The sequence below is a fragment of the Vanessa cardui genome, chromosome 9 (assembly GCF_905220365.1).
Source record: "Vanessa cardui chromosome 9, ilVanCard2.1, whole genome shotgun sequence".
NCBI lineage: Eukaryota > Metazoa > Arthropoda > Insecta > Lepidoptera > Nymphalidae > Vanessa > Vanessa cardui.
The window spans coordinates 716,177-738,486 of record NC_061131.1 but is presented as its reverse complement, the minus strand read 5'-3'; the positions used below and the strand labels follow the sequence as shown (position 1 = coordinate 738,486).

General features: G+C 32.0%; 1 non-coding gene across 1 annotated transcript; it reads right to left on the bottom strand.

Moving 5' to 3' along the window:
• Positions 1–20,481: 20,481 nt before the first annotated feature.
• On the bottom strand, positions 20,482–20,554 carry Trnar-ucu. The gene has a single exon. It is a non-coding gene; the product is annotated as a tRNA-Arg (tRNA).
• Between the last annotated feature and the right edge of the window lie 1,756 nt (positions 20,555–22,310).

Below are 22,310 nucleotides of genomic sequence, written 5' to 3'. Positions count from 1 at the left end.
GCAGTGTCATATCTACCTATTGCGTGGTTAAATATTAATTATATATATTAATTACTTCACTTAGAACGATCATTGTGATTGAATTAATTTGCAAGGACATTATCACCATCATATTTTTCTGATCATCTAAAAAAACCTTTATAAATATTTTTAAATAAAATTAATATTCTTTAAAACTTTAATGTGGAAATGTAATATTCAACATAATCTCATTCCAAACGTCGTTGACTTATTAATAACTACTATCGATTCAAAAAAAAACCTAGAATTGAAAGGAAACAGCGGAAGAAAGTCAATTATGAATAAAAATATCTCGGAGGCGACAATTTCAATGCAATCATGATATAACCTATAAAGGTTATAAAGTAAACATAACTCGACAATTTTATTAAATTTATCAACAGGATGGACGCTTTCTGTGATTCTATTATAATACTTTTGTTAATAGAGTTGTGATGATATGATTTGGCTCAAGATTTTTCTTTTATTCCAAAATATTTGACGACCTCCATCGTCAAGTAGTGTGTACACCAATATTCATACGCCACTCCGATTTCGGACTCGATGAAGTAAAAGTTCATTACTTTTCTTTGTTGTCTTAGGTGTGGGTTATGTGGTACTGTCGTCACTTCTGATTTTCCACAACACAAATGCTTTAGTTACTTACGTTGGGATCAGTCGCTCTGATGAACCATGAACATCACAATGTTGTCCAATATATTTTTGTCAAAATTTACCTAATACGTAGTCTGTTCCTGTGGTTTCTGATTTGTTAAAATTGTCTAAACTATGTTAAATGGGTATTACATTGAGTGTGATGGCAGCATGTAGATCTTCAGTGATGGAAGAGTTCAAGTTAAGTAGTTCAAATATATCTTTATTTGATATTACGTATATAGAAAATTTGGTAAAACTAGTTAGGCTCGTGCAAACTTAGTTCTACAGATTCGCTTGTAATGCTTTTATGAAGGTAGACGAACTAATAAGTATTAATTATGTATTAGTTGCTTATATTCAATTAAGAATTTGCGTTAATGGTAAGGTGATTATAATGAAATTCTGAATTGAAGAATTGCTCCTTAAAAATATTTATAATTTTGTCCAGGTTTTACACCGCATATAATGTTAAATACTTTGTATTACTTTCTCAGAATATTTAACCAGTTTATTTTATTATTGTAATCTCAATAACATATTATTTCAATTCCATTTTTATTTACAAAATCATTTATCGAGTACCTTATTTTTCTTTCTTTATTTTAAATTGAAATCTAATGAAAATGTTTCCATTTCAGAGGTTATGTTACCAAGCAGATTTAAACTAACTTTCTTTTCAGTATCAGAGTCCTCTTCAGGATAGAAAACCGATTTCACAGAAACCGATTCATTTCTGTTATAATGCGGGTTGGTGGAAAGCACATGTGGCAGAATTTCGATGAAATTAGACACATGCAGGTTTCCTCACGATGTTTTTCTTCACCGCCGAACACGAGATGAATTATAAACAAAAATTAAGCACATATATACTATTTTTAGTATATTGTTTGATATATTTATATTATTTCGTCTTGTAATGTAAAATAATGCATTTTGTTTCAAGATAAATCCTATACAATAACAATTAGGAATAAATGATAAAATACAGACCGAAAACATTCTTATCTAAATCCAAAAATACATTAAGCCGCGTTATTATATGTGCAATTTCCACAAATACAGTATCAAATCAATTATAAGAATCAAAATAACATACAAATTCAATTGAAATCGATTTATTTCTAATCTAGCCTACATAAAGACTAAAGCAGATTGATAAACAATTCTAGATAAAAACAATATTGCATCGATTTCTACAATAAGTAAAATCTAAATTATTATAAATGCAATAGTGTATTGTATGTTTGTCCATCGATTCCCCAGCATCAAAGGAAATACTCCATGCACGTTAAAGTAAAGAAAAGCATGTAAAATCCTTACGACTTGACTAAGGTTCCTCCTGAGGTTTCCTTCACCGCCGAGCATGAGATGAATTAGGAACACAAATTTACCTTGAAAGGGTTTGAATCCGCAATCATCGACTAATATACATACGTTCTAGCCACTGGACCCCGGCGCAACTGCAGCTCAGCTGTTTGTTTTTTTAATATGAGACAAAGAATAGCTCAGCGTAGAAGCGTCAATGTATGTATCGTGTTTTTATCAAATCATGGCAGTACGGATTCTTAATAAATATAGCACAAAAATCGAATGTCTTGAATAAAATTTATGGTATCTTTTACTTAAAGCGACAAAGGCAACAAATAATGCACTAGAAGTGATAATTAAACCAGTTTAATATATAGCTGTAGCTATCACAGGTCTGGCTGCAGTTTCCACAGGAACAAATTCTCAAGTAGCTCAATAAGACTCGTCTACATCTTGACATATATTTCTTATCTTTTACATTATCTAAATCGACAACATTATCAGCTAAATAATCTTTCACATAAATCAATTCTTTTATTTCATATTAAATGGTACTTCTTCGTAGTAATTCCCCTTTGCATCGGAAATTTATTTTCCTTTACGTAACCGTTAAACAACAGGATAGTCATGAGTAATACAAAATTACCCTTTGCCATGTTTTGTTATGCAAATATTAAACGTTACGTATTCCGACGAATTTTATAACATTCTAAGCAATAACTTTATTTTATCTGGAAAAGTGCATGGATTAATGAATGCTTGGAATTAAACAGAATTAGACTAGTAGCTAGTTCATATAAACAAGAGTATTTACTGAGATTCTTCAGACATGCGTCTGTTCTTAGCACGGCTAAGCTTGACGAATATAAGTCGTAGAATTCAAATAATATATGATCTGATTTCATTGATACCAACTGATTAATTTGGATTAAGTTATGCACCAAATATTTGTTTCGCGTTTAATGTACTATTGTTATTGGATTTTAATGGATTGGGTTTTAAAAAAGGCCATGCTAAATTTTATAAAAATTCATAAAAAGGACTAAAGCCGCCGGCTTTACATCCGAGCAGAATTTTCGTGTGTTCATTTTTTTAAGATAACGTCGTGAGGATATCTTTGCAAACGAGCAGGAGGCTCACCTGATGGAAAGTGACTACCACCACCCATTGGGGCTTGAAAGTGCGTTGCCAGCCTTTAAGGAAGGAGTACGCTCTTTTCTTTAAGGGTCCCATGTCGTATCGGTTCGGAAAAACCACCGGCGAAAGCTGGCTCCACAAAGTGATTGTGCGATGCAGAAAATGTCTTAAAAATATCGCGGTTTTGGATTTTCGGATATCTACGTTGTGCGGGTGTAACTTAGAATGTTCACGAGAAAAGGTGATATTCAACCGCCGGAATTAATCCAAATAATTCCTCGGAACCTGCTCCGTGAAAATTTGGGTAGAAGATGCATACGACTATGAGTGATTGTAGCCACTTACCATCAGGTGCTTGCCCGTTCGATTTTATATATCATAAAAAAAATCTTGAGACGCGGATATCAGTCGGAATAAACTCCAAATTGTAATTCTAAGCTATTGAGGTATTTGAATAAAAATAATATATTTTGTATTTGAATTTAATTCAAAATTAACGGTTCGAAACAACAAAACCATAACGAAACACTTTAAAATGGCATTCTTTTTTGGATAATGTCTTGAATAAGTATAAAACTGCTTATAAAGCCTTTGTTAGCAGCATTGGAATGTTTACAAGCCTAACTTTTAAACTAAAATTTTTAACCAAAATTTTCTATGCTTAGAGCTTTTACGAGGGTTTTTTTTAATTTGCTCTTTTCGTAATAAATATATTACGTTGTATTTTTATCATCTTCATATCACCTAATTTTGTATCTCATTATAATGTATAAAAAAATAAATATGACATAAATATGAAATAACTATCACATATTAATAACTCATGTGTCTTATATTAATATATAATAATTAACCATATGTTAATCTAAACTACTAACTTTTGAATACGCCTAAATCACGCATAATAGCAAAATACATTTAAGGCGTTATTGTAATTAATTTATATCAGGTAAATTTATTTATTAATTATATGTATCACTAGTAATCGCCCGCGGTTCCGCTCGTTTTAGGGTGTTGGTTTTCATGTTATAGGCAAAAAAGTAGCCTATGTCCTTTCATGGAGTTCAAGTTTGTTTCATACCAAATTACATTAGTCGGTTCAACGGTTCGGTCGTGAAAGAGCGATAGACAGACAGACTGAGTTACTCTCACATTTATAACATTAATATAGAACATTAAGCTCATCAACGATTTTTTTAATCGATATATAAATTTCTGCTCTTTCGATACAATCAAAATCAAAATATACTTTATTCAAGTAGACTTTTACAAGCACTTTTGAATCATTTACAACTATTTTAAGTGAAGCTACCACCGGTTCGAAAAGTAGGGTCTACCGAAAAGAACCGGCAAGAAACTAGTTACTTTTTTCACCATTTTAAATACAGTCATGAATCTATCAGATTAAGGAATTACAATCTTATAGCATTCGGACTTGAAATTTTGAAGTTTACAACTTTCAACAATCCTGTGAAAGACACATATTTTAATATGAAAGCTTCATTTTAATCTTATTAAGGTGAAAGTAGAGAAGTGCGATATTATTAAATAGTATATTCGTCCGGGCAAGTTCTACGGAATTTTAGTTAATAATTCATATCATCCTCGGTTTGACAAAATTAATACACATTTAACCTCCTTTCATTGAATTACTATGGTGGAATAATGTGTAAACTTTCCTCGATAACGTAGACGACTTAAGCTCATTTGTGGGATATTTACAGACTCTTCCACACACTGTTGCTGGAGTTAAAAATAAAGTTATGAATGCGCTATCACGATAACTTTTATTTATTTAAGTGTATACCTAAACGCGAGGCCTATAAATAGATCACAAAACATCTATATTGCGCTGTTATAACTCTTTGCTATTTTTCAGTATTAAAATATAAATTCAATAGATCTTTTTGTGGTAATAACTATGCATTTTTTTAACAAATATCACGATGTTTGTTTTAATATTGTGAAGCGTAACAGTTTCTAGAGAAATCTTTTGTGTTCTAACGATCATGCATTTTGAAGAAGGTTGGAAGTGACAGTCGATATTATGATTATGTCTTATGTGAACTCTCTCGAAGTATTAGGATCACATTAGGAGTGACTATATTGTATCAAAGAAAAATATTATTGGACATAATCATTTAAAAAACGAGATGTCCCATGGAAAGTCCACTTAGAACTAAGTCGCTTTCTATGTTTTTGAGCAGTTTGAAGAAATTGATAACTCTTTATAATAATTAAAAAACAATAAATAGCATTAATAACTCCGTGCATTTGAAACAAAACCAAATATTAGTTTCAGCAATATTATATACAAACATCAGTTATTGCCATTTTACTCTTTTATAAGCCGCCTAAAAGAAACTCGTTCCAAAAACAAAAAAATATTTGAGAACTGTGATGAGAAAAATAGTTGAAATATAGAGTCCGGCAGCAATAATAATCTTGTTATTTGCGGGACTGCTTTTATCCCGCGGGATCTAGAGCATGAGCTTTAAATGTATTCCCTGTCGTATCCTCATAGTTCACAACTTGCCACATTTGCCCAATTGTCACATACACTTATAAATTTGGACCATTTATAAGGCTATTTTTTTTATAGCTCAGACCATCTGGAGGTAAATAGTTAACTGCCCATTTATTTCAAACATTTCTTATATAGCCCATGCACCACTAACTTTGGTTATAAGATATCAATGGGTCATCTCAACAATACTTGGTGGTAGAGCTTTGTGCAAGCCCGCCTGGGTAGGTACCACCCACTCATCAGTTATTCTACCGCTAAACAACAGTACGCAGTATTGATGTGTTCCGGTGAGAAGGTGATTGAGCTAGTGTAAACAGGCACAAGGGACAGAGCATCTTAGGTCCCAATGTTGGTAGCGCATTGACGATGTAAGGAATAGTTAATGTTTCTTACAGCGTCATTGTCTATGGGTGGTGGTGTCCACTTACCATCAGGTGGCCCATATGCTCGTCCGCCAACATATTCCATAAAAAAAAACGAATTAACGCGGTTCGGAAAGAATATCTGATGACTGGTTGTTGGAGTTCTACCATCTAAGTAAAGAAATTTAGCATCTTTATGCTTATTTTGGGAAATATCAATATCAGAACACGATTGTCAAATATCATTGAAAGCTATGCGACTTTGACTGTATAATTATTAATTATATATTTCAAAACTTTATACAATATTAAAATATGCAGCTAAAAACAAAACCAGACTTAAGCTAATTTCAAATTCACATTATATAGTTAGCAGAAATAGTAAACTACGTTACAAATACCAAGAAAAAAATACCATTGTCCAAAAACAACACTATTGTAATATAACATATAAGAGTATTATAGCGTATGAACGTAATTCAGCATTTGAGAATTCGTGACTGAGTTACGTAAAGTAATAAGTGAGATTCTTTTGTTGACTGGCTTAATGATTTAGTTGCTAAGATAGTTAGATGGCTGGAATTATGAATTAAATAATTAATAACTTGGTCCTGCCTTTGAACTCTTTCCTGACTGACCATTTGAGTTTCAGATGTGTTCCAGTCCTTTACATTTAAAAATATATACTTTACGATTTCTTTCTTCTCATTCCAAAAACTTTCTGTTTACTTTAAGGCGATTTCCTACCTTTATGTGCCTCTGTCGCGTGTTCGCGATTGCAAAAAATCTATACTTAAATCCCCGGCACTACGTGTAGTATAAATTACGCAGCTAGACAAATACATAATAACTTTTTAATATTACAAGAATAAATTATAAATTTAAAACGTTTGATTGTTTGTGATTTGATTTTATCGATGGCATAGCATTTAAATATTTGATCTATAAAAATAATACCAAGAGAGGGATAAGGATTCACCGACGTTTCAACCATTTAACACACCTCTTTTTTCAACCGACTTCAAAAAGGAGGAGGTTATCAATTCGACTGTATTTTTTTTTTCTTTTTTTTTTTTTTTTTTTAATGTTTGTTACCTCATAACTTTTTACTGGGTGTACCGATTTTGATAATTTTTTTTTGTTTGAAAGGTAGTGCTTCCCGTGGGGTCCCATTTTTTTTTATTTTTTTCCGATGATGGTATCCGTATGAAAACGACATAAGTCTTAAATTTGCATTATGTATATGCGCGACAACAGGTGAATAACTCAAAATCACGTTAACCAATTTTGATGATTCTTTTTTTATTATAAAGGATATACTTTAAGGGTAGTTTGGTGAAAGTTTGGTAAGGTTTTGAGCACAGGATCTATGACAAATTAAGGGAACGGGAGGGAACGGAACAATTCTGAGGAGCACGTTAGCAATACTCGGTCGAATCTTTTATTTATGGGTTACTTGGATATTTGAATCACCTTCCGGAACATGTAATTGTCATAATCGAATATTATAATCAACTAGCGACCCGCCCCGACTTCTCACGGATGCAATACTGATACTAAATATACTAAAGAATTTGTTTATTTACGAAATCACATTGCAAACTTCTAAAATTGTCAGTGTTTCTTTATTATATTGTTCATTTATTATGTACACAAACCTTCCTCTTGAATTACACTATCTATTAAAAAAAACCTCATCAACATCCGTTGCGTAGTTTTAAAGATATAGGGACAGAGAAAGCGACTTTGTTTTATACTATGTATTGACGGAACTCCTAAACGGCTTACAGTTAGGGTGCGATTTGGGGCAGAATTTCTTTCTGTCTTTAATCAAATTTTGTGTATATGATGTGATGTCATATGATGTACGACATAGCATACGAATAGCTCTTTTGCAAAGTTTTTTTACTGAGGTCGATTACAGCTTATTCGAGGGTGGTACCTCGTGTCACGGTAGCATGCGTAAGCGATCCCGTGGCGCCCGCCGAAAGACGGAGAGGGTACCGCTGGTTTTTTAGTGGGTAAACCCGGTGGTCCTGGGTGCACTCGGCGTCCAGGAAACTGGGGAGTCCCACACACCCCCCACTTCCATCTCGTGGGGGAAGCGCGTAAAGCGTTTTTCCAGTGAAAAAAAAAAGGGTGGTACCTCGAAGTTTATGCCGAATGACATATTAAAGCCGCATTTTCGAAAGTCTATTTTGCTTTATTCGAAAGTTTCTTTTGAAATTGTCTCTGAAGTAGTTTCTGATTCATATAAACGGCACGCTTAATCTATCCATATTAAGAAAAAAATGTTAGTCTACATCAGCTTCACTTAACATAAAAAAATAAATAAAATTTTAACAAAAAGAAAAACTGACTTCAAACAAAACAGTATTTTAAAACAAATTAAAATGCACTAAAAAGTAATAAAAATAATTGCATATTTAACACATTTTTGAGAGTCCTCCTAGGTAAAATGAAATGAAAAATATTAGACTACTTAAAAGTCGATTTACGATTATATAATGTAGTTATAATTATTGCTATATTTGGAGTCGGTGTCAGCCAACCCTATACTATACCTATAAAAAACAATACCAGAATACTTTAAGAAATGTTTCTTACAAATTACCTTTTATACGATATTATACTGGGTCAATCAAGAGGCTCGTATCGCTTCTTTCTTTTGATTGTTGAAGCGTGTGCCTGTGTCTGACACCCGCCCCAAATATAACAATAACTATAACTACGTTATATAATCGTAAAACGACTTTTAAGTAGTCTAATATTTTTCATTTCATTTTACCTAGGAGGACTCTCAAAACTGTGTTAAATATGCAATTATTTTTATTACTTTTTAATGCATTTTAATTTGTTTTAAAATACTGTTTTGTTTGAAGTCGGTTTTTCTTTTTGTTAAAATTTTATTTATTGAGTCTTAAAATCACGCGAACGGAGTCGCTTGCACCAGCTAGTATAAAATAAAATCATATAAGTATAGTTTAACTTTTGATAGTATAAAAGTAATCTTACATTAAATTAATTATATTAATTTGAATGGTGTAATGTAACAAATCATGAAAATGAAATTTACTGAATAAAATTTGTACTGTTCTCGTGATGGAAGCTTGAATGCACTTCATTAAAATCAAACCAAGACTGGTTTAACGAGTTTAAATTAAAGCTACAAGCAGAGCGATAAACTCCGCACGTTTTAGTAATTAAATTAAACAATAGATGGATAATTTTCAAACATGTATTTTATATTTAATCCGTTGACACAAATTTGTCATTCTGGGCTCTCAATATCCATTTATTTAAACATACTTGTCAATCTGGGTTTTCCATCCATTTATATATTACACGCAAACACTCCTTCAATCCCAACAGTGTGTGATTTTAAAGTAAATATTTGAATAGTCGAGGTGAGAACTACCGCTGGTAAGTAAAAGAAAACACTCAGGCTTAGTTACAAGCGAAAAAATATTTTTTTATGATCTAGGTAAGTCGATGAACATATGTGCCAACCGAGCGTTACTATTTCTTGAATTGCCAATGTGATTGGGAACTAAGATGGTATGCCCTTTGTACTGTTAATTATACTGGCTTGCTTACAACTGGAACAATAATACTGAATGAGTACTGGATTTGGCAGTAGAATATCCGATGAATGCGAGTTATATCTAGACGGGCTGGGATATAAGGAAGAGTAAATATTGCAAAGCCAATGACAATAGACGGTGAAGTTAGGTTAGGTTAGTTATTAATGATAATAATTTTAAAAGGTTAATAATATAATGAGATCTCACAGTGAGAAAACTGTAGGTATCAATTTATTCGTAATTTTTTTTACAAGTAGCAAATATTTTATCTTAAAACTTAACACGAAGTGTCAAAGCCACGTAGGCTAGTTAGGCTTGTACGTACTGCCGAAGGCGCGAACTAGCTATGGACAAAAAAAAAGATCTTGGAAAACGAGCAATTTTGTAACAATAAACCCCTAATAATTGAGAATTGTAATTCAATTGAAATCCAAATAAGCAATATATATTGTATATATTTTCTTTTAATGATATAATCATATTAGTATTTATTCAAAAAAATCAAAATCAAAATAAACTTTATTCAAGTGGGCTTTTACAGGCACTTTTGAATCGTCATTTAACAATTAAGTGAAGCTATCACCGGTTCGGAAAGTAGATTCTACCGAGAAGAACCGACACGAAATTCAGTAGTTACTCTTTTTTAATATTTAAAAAAATACAGTCATGTTAGTTAATACAATTATTTAAATTAATATATCCTGCCTGGAAGTCAACAGATATTAATTCCACGCCTTTTTATCATCTACAAAATCTTGTATCGAATAATACGCCTTTTTAAGGTTCCTCGTTAGGTTCCAAGTACAAAAATATAGCGCATGTCCTTCCTTAGGGTTCAAGCAAAGTCAAAGTCAAAGTCAAAAATCTTTATTCATCATGGAAGTGTTACACTTACTTATTAATAGCCAAAAAATTCTTCATAACACCAAAAATCATTTTTTTTTATTTTATAATGAAAATAAAAAAATTTGAAAATAATGAAGTTTTTTTTTATAATTAAACTAACTGTAATATACTTAACATTTGTTTATAATATTATCTTGGTTTAGGTTAGGTATACGTAAGCCGAACATCTGTACATTATCTTCTTTAAAAATTGTAATTATTTATCATGTAAGTGTTTTTTTCTTTGGACTTTTTGCACACTTTTCTTTTAGCGTACATTTAATAAAGGCTAGGACGTAAAAAACCAACATATTTGTAGAAGACAAAGAGACGTGCGACGTCAAATCGTGACCTCGCTGATCTTAGACGGAGTGTTTTCAGCAAACAAACAGGTGTGTAAAGTAATTATAATAAAAGCAAATATCATTAATGACATTTTCATTCACGAGTGCTTCCAATTGTCTAATAAATAATTGACTATTTTCGACACTTGAGCTCTAATTAAATTCTCCTCTTAGAATAATACTAATAGTTTGTAATTTTTAGGTTTTACATTTGCACACTTGTCTTTCAAAGATAAATAAATTAAAAATTTTACATTTACACATTTTTCTTTAATTGCAAGATATATTTGGGCTGTTCTCCTGTATTTGAAACTGCATTCCTACAAATCGTTTCCAATCACTGAACCATCCGATGACAACGACCGCACAAAAGAGATTAAATTACACCACACACATAATGTATCTAGGCAATTAATGACTTGGAGCCTCTGTACCTTTTCTAACACTTTAAATATATTTTTTTTGTGTCATAAAGCTATTATTTTCATTTACTACACATTTTTTTGCAACTTACACATGTTATTCTAATGAAAAAAAATATTACGCTTCAAAAACTAAAATTGAATTTCACAACCTTATTTGGTTAACCAATTTTTGGTCGTCTATAGGAAGGTCGCCCCTGAGACAGTTGTCTGTACTGTGTAATGGATAATCAGCCCCTAAGTTTAAATTTTCAAGAAATGATAGTGCTGTCTTACTATAAGCACATTGACCACTTAATGGTAAGTACCGCTGCCCACATAAATTGGCTCTTTGCGATACAATAACCTCATTATTGTACACTGCTAATGCATTGTCAAGCGTCCTAGTTCGATCTTCATAGAGGTTTAAAATAACGCAAAGCACTTCCACATCCCACTCGAATATATTAGTCAATTTACATGCTTTTAAATATTTGATGCAATTGGACCTTACCTCGCAATGATATAAATAATAATTGTAATTTCAGCAGCGATATCTGACGGTAAAACAAGGTAAGATTGTCCCGATAATTAAATCAGGATGTACATCAAATCCTAATAATTATAAACTCATCTCATAATTACTAACTACCTAGTCTAGTAAGATTAAAAAAAGAAGAAAAATTTTCCTATTATTTGACACAAAACTCTCGACATGTGACAGCTGAAAGACACATATGGGCTTAATTTGTGACTTATCTGTAAAATAATTTACTGTTAAATAGTGCTATAGCTTGACTTATTTATTTTAGTTACTTCCACAGCACAATGTCCCATGATATTCTGCTTATAACGCGGCCAATATGAATACATTTGTGTTCCAGAACACGGTTAATCAAGGAATATATAACTGTAAAATGTGATGCTACTTATTTATCATTACTATCACTGCTCAACTGTATAGACTCACTCTTTTGTGTGGCAACGTATTAAGGTTTTATTACAAGCCTCAGAAAAGGTTAAACTGCCTCTGCTTCTAAATTAGAAAAAAAACATGGAATCCTTGGTCATAAAATAAAAATAAGCCTGTCTGGGTAAGTCCCTCAAAGTCTTCACCTATCCTCCCTCTAAACAGCTATACATGGTTTGATTTAGTATGTATGACCATTGGTGACCACTTGCCCTTATTTACCATCGATACCATCCAAAGGACTATTACATAAAAAAAGAAAGACAAAGAACACAATATGAGTGAAAACGCCTCTTGTACATTTCTTTATTATATTAAAAATTGTACACAACAACACAAAATTAGGAAAAAAACCCGTTGAATTTGAACAAAGAAATGACGTGCGACAAACGAAAGTTTAACTAATTCGTAAACGCTTTGGATTTAAATTTACCATACAGACGTCATAACAGCCACAGTTATTGACGATCATAAATAAATATCGAAAGCTTGAATATTTATTTATGTTGCAAAATAATTTAGAAAAACGTAATATTCAACAGATTGTTATGTGACAAAACAATATTTATTAGGAATAGTTTGAGAGTTCTTTACCTGTTTCCTGACTTCGCGTTCCAGGACCGAGTTTGGTAAACAATAAATAATTATTGGACAACATCACATACATAACTCTGAGCCCAATGTAGCTAATACACTTGTGTTATGGAAAATCAGAAGTAGCGACGGTACCACAAACACCCAGACCCAAGACAACATAGAAAACTAATGAACTTTACTACATCGAACCCGGAACCACGGAACAGCGTACCCGTGAAAACCGGTGTACACACTACTCGACTACGGATGTCGTGAAGTTTGATGCCTGAGAAATTTTCGAATTTAAAATAATTCTGTTAAATTTTATTGGGCCTGAAATCCAGATTGAGGATGTTATGAAACAATCCCGATCTTGTCCCAATCTTGAGGAAGACATGCTATTGGTTCTGTATCTGTTTTGTGATTGGTCATGTTTAATTACCAAAAGTTGTGTTCCTTGTAACTGCAAATATGATTACTTTTCAGCGGTTTCATAGATATTAGAAAGTTACTGAGCGGTACTTATCCAGACGAGTCTGTAACTTTACTACTACTTATACTAAACTTTAATAAATTAGTTCATTTTCCAGTCCCAAAAGAAATTTTGTAAATTATTTAAAAATTATACATCACGAAACGAAAGGTTTTTTAAAAGTTAAAATATATATAATTTTATACATCTTTGAACAGCATAATTAACGAAATGATATAGTTGAAATAATAAGTTTTACGTCAAAGGAATCCATACCGATCCACCGCGGAAAATGCTGCAGCGAATAAACGATGCAAATATTCGTCTCTTATTTTAAATTAAATCTTTGTTTCATTTGCAGTTGGCAACTTGAAGAAGTATCCTTTTTGATAATAAAGTTGGGAATCTTATTGCTTTCAGTTGTAACAACAGATCGGGTAATGAAGATCCAACTTCAAGTAAACAGGAAAAACAAATAGTTAACATTTATAATTCCAGTTATTGTTACAATCGTCCAATAAAATTATTGACATACCAACCAGATTAACAATTCAAATAAAATTCAAAAATATATTTTTTCTAGTTTATAAAGATGTCAAACCAAAAGTATTCATTACATGTACATAATTCTGTGATTGAATAAAACTTAATAGATACTTAATAGCACTTAATAGATTTACGTGGTGGTAGGGCTTTGTGCAAACCCGTCTGAGTAGGTACCACCCACTCATCAGTTATTCTACCGCCAAATAACAGTACTCAGTATTGTTGTGTTCCAATTTGAAGGGTGAGTGAGCCAGTGTAACTACAGGCACAAGGGACATAACATCTTAGTTCCCAAGGTTGGTGGCACATTGATGATGTAAAGAATAGTTAATATTTCTTACAGCTTCATTGTCTATGGGTGATGGTGACCACTTTCCATTATGTGGCCCATATGCTCGTCCACCAACCTATACCATAAAAAAAATGATAGATACAAACTATACAAGCTATTTATAAATATCTTATTTACAGAAATTTACTTAATATTAGTTACATTAAGTAATTTAAAGAGTCAATGTCACCTGAAACCAGCCTTAGCTTGTTTAGTTATAAATTGACATCATTATATTGTTTCGTTGACCTTACTTTGACTGAAACAAAAATAAAGAAGTTAGGTATCACAAATGTCTAAATAAAAACATTCTTGCTGTTATTACTACTACAATACAGACTATATTGGCGAATACGTCAATAGATGGTCCATATGCCATTACGATATTAACCAAAAAATTCCATAAATAACCGAATTCTCCTGGGGTGGGTATCAATTAGTCAATCGAATGTATTTAATTCAAGTATGCTTTACAATATCATTTTTGAGTCGTCTTCGGAAAGCAGTCTCCAGCTGGAAGAAACGGCAATAAACTCGCATACCTTCTCCTGTCAAATATGTTTTCAGAATTCAAAGTTTATGGTCAATCAGTCCTGAGAAGAAACAAAAACCCAGAAATATTTATCAATGAAGTATTATGTTAATGAATAATAAGAACAATTTGATTAAATTTGTTTTTCGTTTTTTTTTATTTGTTAATTGATTAAATGTTCCTTCTAACTTCCCTTCTAACTTCTAAAGTTCTGTTTTATAAGTAATTTCCGGTGAAACAAAGGACACTGAATTCTTACTTCTAGTTAATTAACAAGTTTGGTAAATTGTTATCTCATTCATTAGCCAATCGACTGGTCCGAGAGAATCGAAGCGATGAAAGGCGCAAAAGATTTCGCGCATGGGCGCGCTTTCTCCAATTTGACGCGCTTGCTCGCTAAAACCCGGAAACCGATCCTACTAATAATTTGTCATTTTGTCGTCATCGATTGGATCACTTGTCGTTTAGACACTTGACGTCATATATTTTGTGTATAAATTGATCATTTGGTAGATGTTTATCACAACACATTTAGACATTAGTATACATATACTATCTTCGGAACTAAGAAGTCATGACATTTGTTTTTTTTTTATGGTATAGGTTGGCGGACGTGTACATGGGTCACCTGATGGTAATTGGTCACCATCACCCAAAGACAATGACGCTGTAAGAAATATTAACTATTCCTTACATTGTCGATGTGCCACCAACTTAACCTAACCTAAGGAACTAGCATGTTATGTCCCTTTGTGCCTGTAGTTACACTGGCTCACTGACCCTTCAAACCGGAACACAACAATTCTGAGTACTGTTGTTTGGCGGTAGTTTGTTTTCATAATTAAACTGGAACAATTCATTACTAAGAATTGTTTTTTGGCAGTAGAACATGTGAAACGTGGGTGAATATAACACGTTAGTTACCAAGGTTGGTGATGTATTGGAGATGTTAGGAATGTTCAAAGTTTCTTCTTCTATAGAAAGGTCAGATTTTCTTGCGTTTTTCGGGTAGTACCGACAACATCCGCATACCATTTGCCTGTTCTACTACCGTCTATCACCTTTTTTGGCTTGTTTCCTCGACACCTTTGTTTCATAAAAACAATCTCAATTTTCAGTATTCATATCTATGGTGATGGATGTATAAATAGTTACGATGTCAAGAATTTATAAAAAAGAAATTCAATTTGTGACTTTTGTCTGCATTAGATTTTTATTCGGTCGAATACATATAGAGATTTCTTCACTGTATACTCACATATAATACGTGGAGGGGAGAATTATTTACCAAAAACTGCGAAATAATTTTTTATTCAATTTAATCTAGTCAATATTTAAATTCCTTTATAATATATTAATTTCCAATTGCCTGCCCGTAATCAGCTATACTTAATACCGTTACTTTAGTTTTAGAATTCCGTCAATCCAATAGAAAATATTTAAGTTTAATAGATCACTCATATCTGTAGATCTAGGATATTTTTACAAGAAAACCAGAAATATACAAATATTTAAACGAGTCATTTCATATCTTAATATTAAAATTATAAACGTGAAAGTTTAGGATGGATGTTTGTTACGTCAAAAAGGTTGAACGGATTTGTATGAAATTTGCAACAGATTATAGCCTGGAATAGCACATACTCAATACGCCACAATTTACAAACGGTTAATATTGAGACTCTTTTTGCATTGTAAAATGTATAACGAAATGACAGCACAAAATAAACAATAAATAAAAATTTTAACAAAAAGAAAAACCGACTTCAAACAAAACACTATTTTAAAACAAATGAATATGCACGAAAAAGTAATAAAAATAATTGCGTATTCAACATATTTTTTAGAGTCTTCCTAAGTTAAATGAAATGAAAAATATTAGACTACTTAAAAGTCGATTAACGATTATATCATGTAGTTATAATTATTGGTATATTTGGAGACGGTGTCAGCCACGGTGCCCTTGCCCCAACAATCAAAAGAAAGAAGCGATACGAGCCCCTTGATTGATCCAGTATATTATTGTGTAAAAGGTAATTTGTAAAAAACATATTTGTTAAAGTATTCTCGTATTGATTTTTGATAGAAATACTGTAGGGTTTTATTGGCTGACACCGACTCCATCCGAAAAATAAAAGACTCCTCAGAATTGTTCCGTTCCCTTCCGTTCCGTTACTTTGTCATGGATCCTGTGCTCAGAACCTTACCAAACTTTCACCAAGTTACCCTTGAAGTATATATTTTATAATAAAAAAAGAATTATCAAAATTGGTTAACGTGATTTTCAGTTATTCACCTATTTGTCGCGCATATACATAATGCAAATTTAAGACTTATATCGTTTTCATATGGATACCATCATCGGAAAAAAATAAAAAATAAATGGGACCCCACGGGAAGCACTACCTTTCAAACAAAAAAAAATTATCAAAATCGGTCCACCCAGTGAAAAGTTATGAGATAACAAACATAAAAAAAAATACAGACGAATTGATAACCTCCTCCTTTTGGAAGTCGGTTGAAAATGAGACACATCCCTTCCCAGCATTATCCTTACAAACAACTGAGACAATTTTATATACGGAACCCAAGTAGACATTTGTCTACACACAGGGATAGCACTAGTCCCTGAAAAAAAAAACTAAAGTATATAAATGTCAGAGAAAACGAAATACGGAACCATTTCTTTACTTGAGCATTTTTACAATGCATACCGACTTTATATCTGCTAATAAAGAGTTTATTAGGAGGCTGGCTATTTATCAATTTGGACAATCAAACGATTTTAATTATAAAAGTGCGTGCGTCATTCTAATCAATGATATTAAGTGAGTCCTTCGTCATAAAACGAAATATTCGTTTAAGAACACGTCGCTAAATGAATCTATTTTATTGACTACAAAGGAGTACCCATCAAAATTTGTGTTATTAACGTTACTTGATTCAATTAATTAGTTCACAAGCACTAACCTTCGCACTATGAATTTTATTAAGCCTCGTTTTCTATTTACAGCTGCACATCGTAAGGTTCTGAATTCAAACGAAGAGCCGTACCATCGCATAACAAGGGTAATAGAAAGATAATAATATGTATGTAAAACTTTACAGTTTCATTATATAGTAATCTAAATTTAAGTCTAAAAAGTATGTATATATTTTTTAGAGTCAAAATAAGAAAATAAATGAAGTTATGAGTACAAGACGCATCATTTGTATATACAATCCTGTAATTAGGTACAGCGACCATGCTCTCTGAATAACATATGGAACTTTTTTCAAGTACATATATAATAAGCAGTCAAGTTTATATTTTTATTTATATATATAATACAATTAAATTAAATATAAATCTTTAATAAGGTAGAGAATTCATTTTCACTAGCGCAAAAACATGGGCACTCTATAATGTCCTGCGTTGATACCTAGTCTTTCTATCAAACTATTTTTTTTAACTCTGGCTGTTAAAAAGTTGAAATCTAGATTCGAACATAGTCTGCAGCCATTTACAGAACACAACTTAGATGTAGCATCGGTAAAATTCGTAAAACCGATCACATCCGAATTGAGTAAGCTATCCCAAATTATCAATATTTATTCATATTCATATTTTTTATGTGAATATGATCTTTACACAAACGTAATAACTTGTAACATCATATGACCTAAAATATTCGTTAATTTGACACGTGCTTTCTCGGGTTGAACTGACGCAGAAATCTATATCAACGAATATCGTTGAATGGCGCGATTGGAAGCTATTTCTATTGGTTGCTTAAATCGGCAGTAATCGGTGTTATTGAATTTGCCGATGCTACATCTAAGTTGTGTCGTACTATAACCAACTACACCAACATTGTAGCACAAATAATAGAATGCGCTTAAAAATAACTTCAGTTCATTGTTAGTTAGATTTACATTGAATTGTGTTTAACTCTTTTCTAAATAAATCTCTTTGATACGATATTTTACAGAACAATTACAATGTAATTTTATCATCAGAACACAACTCATATTATGCAAGGTCAATAAGAAATTCGGTCATACTTTCATTGGTCTATTTTTATGTAAAATAAATAAATTGTTATTCTAATTTTAGTACAATATAAAATGTAATCTTTATATCAGAAAACAAAGACTATCAAGACTATCTACGTCAGGCGCGTTGATAACATCAAATCTTTTTGTAAATATAACAACTATAATCAAACATTATTAAGCTACTAAATGCGTAATACAACTGTTTGTAATAATTTATTTGAATGATACAGAGCTATCTATATTAATAATTTCGTGCAGGCTTACGATAGACTCGATCAAGACCAAGACCAAATTTATAGGTCGTTAAAAAATAATCATTTTTAGTCGATAACATCCGCAAAATAGGCTATTTGACAATGCGAAAAATAAATTGTGAATTATTGTAATCAGTGTATATTATGAGTTTAAAAATGGTTATTTACTAACGAAACTTTAAAATAATACTTAATTTATTCAAAAAACAATTAATAAAAATGCATTTTTTCAAACGTTTGTCACGTGACGCTCCTGATTGGCCGGGCTTATGATAAAGTAACTTTCTTGTAAACCTTGCTTTTCTACTGTATGTACCACAGATTAAAATACAGCAAAGTGACGTCACCGACCCCATTGCAGCGCCATATTGTCCAAGTAGCGTTTTCGCGTGTTATTTAAATATGGAATTTTAATATGATATTTTTTGGCAAATATGTACTAGAAATAAAAAAGTCAATTTTTACTGGGTTCCTTAACCTTTACTTAATAATATAAAATGGATTTTAAAAACCAGTCAAATAGCCTATTCGTATATGAAGTTTAAACGAGTTAAGTTGTAACAGCGGCCATGTTTGCTTTTTACGGATGCGTTCATAAAGTGTTCCAAATAATAATTTCGTTCAGGGGTACGGTAGTTAGTATATGTTAATTTTTATTTGATTAGTTTTATTTATTAACTAGCGAAACCGGGTTTTCATCTAGTTAAAGTTTGATTGCCTAGCAGTCTCGCTTCAATTAAAAATATACCAAGATTTGAAATGTAATACGATCACGAATTAGTAACTTTCTAATAAGAAAACAATATTTGTGAGATAATGTTATATATGAATACACATAGAATAACATATGAATATATATATATAAAATTGCAACCAAAGATTTTCCTCAAGAATAAATTTTTGCAAAAGGTGAATGTAACGTACAACGAATCATAATAAATTATTTTCACTAAAATAAAAACTTAAACTTTTTAGTTCTATTTCAGAGAAAGTCATTTTAGAATTAATAACAATAATAATTTGGTAAGTGTGTAGTGAAACCTACTCGGAGTTAGCAGACTAGCCAGTGAAGATGATCCATCTAACAGTGTAAGAATAACTGAATAAAGGTTCAACTAACTTGGTGGATATAAAGAAGTCAAAACTAGCATTAATTCCTATATATAACATAAATTATACTATTTATCATTCTCGCAACTGTTGACTTACGATTTCAACCAAAAACGAGTTATTGATTTAAATATTTCTTATATATTTAATGTTATGTTAGATTTATCATAGTCTCGATATTTTGTTTACAAAATGAAACCAAATAACTAAATCAGAGAGTCATTATTATTTATGCGATAGTTTGTTGGCAAGCTTGATACTTTAATTTTATTACACAATCATGATTAATAGGTTAGACAGATTCTACACAAATTTAATATATAATATATTAAATTTGTGTAGAATATAATAAATCAGTTAAATTTTGAAAAATAAATTTTTTGTTGAATATAAAAATAAGAAAAAAGGCGTATTAATTATGAATGATTTAATTAACTATTCAATGTGCATCCCTGGTGGGGATCGAACCCACGACCTTTGGATTAGAAGTCCAACGCGCTATCCTCTGCGCCACAGGGACTATGTGTAGGTTACTCTTAATTTACATCTCAACGGAGAATAATAATTATAAAATTGAATATAACTTCTGTGCAAATCATGACCGTAGAAGACTAAACTTTTGCCCATTTAATCGCAAACCAATTCTGGGCAAAAAGTTAATTAGCCAAATCCAAGGGAGGCGATAAGATCTGGTCTATATCGATACACATAATAAAATTGGAGTGTGGGTTTGTAATATTAAAATAACCGCTTTTTCTTAATGCATATGTATGTACCTACGTACACCAAAATAACATTATTTTTTTCTGTTTTTTTCTGTCTGTCTGTTTGTTCCGAGACTCTGAAACAGTCCGATTTTGGCGGGACTGAGCTAAGCGATAGGGAGCTATTTCTATTGATTGCGTAAATCGACAGTATTCGTTTTTATTGATTTTGCCGATGCTACATCTAAGTTGTGTCGTACCTACTATATTTACAACAAAGTATTGTGTATCTTTCGTTTCCGAATAAAATTATGTACACGATAAAAAAAAACGTGAAGTTTATCTTGCAAGTCATATAAATTAAACTGTACGCAATAACTATATGACATATTATTAATTAAAAAGATTAATTGAGTTACCGGTTTAGTGTCAAACCGGTTCTCTCTTATCACAAATATGATCAAATAATATGATAATTTTAAACTTTTTCTAAGAGCATATTTCAAAAAAGAATTCAAAATATAGCTAGCCGTCCCGACTTTATTCGACTAAAATGAATATAAAGTCGTCTCCCTTCTCCGCCTTCAAAGTGTAAATTTTCAAAAATACTATGTATCAATAAATAAATTAACATATATTGGATTCTGACTCCAATGTAAGCACCTAAAGCACTTTTGTTATCGAAAATAAGAAGTAAAGACGGTACCACAAACACAGACCCAAGACAACATAGGAAACCAATGAACTTTTCTACATCGATTCGGCCGGGAAACAAACCTGGGACCACGGAGCAGCGTACCCATGAAAACCACGGAGGTATCAAGTTTGATGCCTGAGCAGATTCCGTATTCGAATTTAGAATAATGCCATTAAATTTTATTGGGATTGCATTCCAGATTGAAGATGCTGACTATGCAACCATCCCGATCTTGTCTCAGTATCGGAACTCGGGTCCCCGGAGTGTACCCATGAGAACAGATGTTCACACAACTCGAACACAGAGGTCGTCAATGGATAACCTTACAACAACAAACAACAACAACAGCAGCCTGTTAATTCCCACTGCTGGGCTAAAGGCTACCTCTCCCTTTGAAGAGAAGGTTTGGAACATATTCCACCACGCTGTTCCAATGCGGATTGGTGGAATACACATGTGGCAGAATTTATATGAAATTTGTCACATGCAGGTTTCCTCACGATGTTTTCCTTCACCGCTGAGCACGAGATGAATTTGAAAGACAAATTAAGCACATGAATCAGCGGTGCTTGCCTAGGTTTGAACCCGCAAACCCGGTTAAGATGCACGCGTTCTTACCATTGGGCCATCTCCGCTTCATCAACCTTACCTTACCTTAATATGTGTTCCAAATTTAAACATTTTCGTTAATAGCCACTAAGACGATGTTATAAGTATAGATTTTTTATTAGTTTTTTAATGATTAGCGAAACCAGAGGTTAACGCCAAACTTACGATATTTTTTATAACTAATTTGTAATATTGATTGCGCACGAAATTTTTTGCTTACATACGCTCAACCAATACATACTACATTAATATTTCATACGCTATTA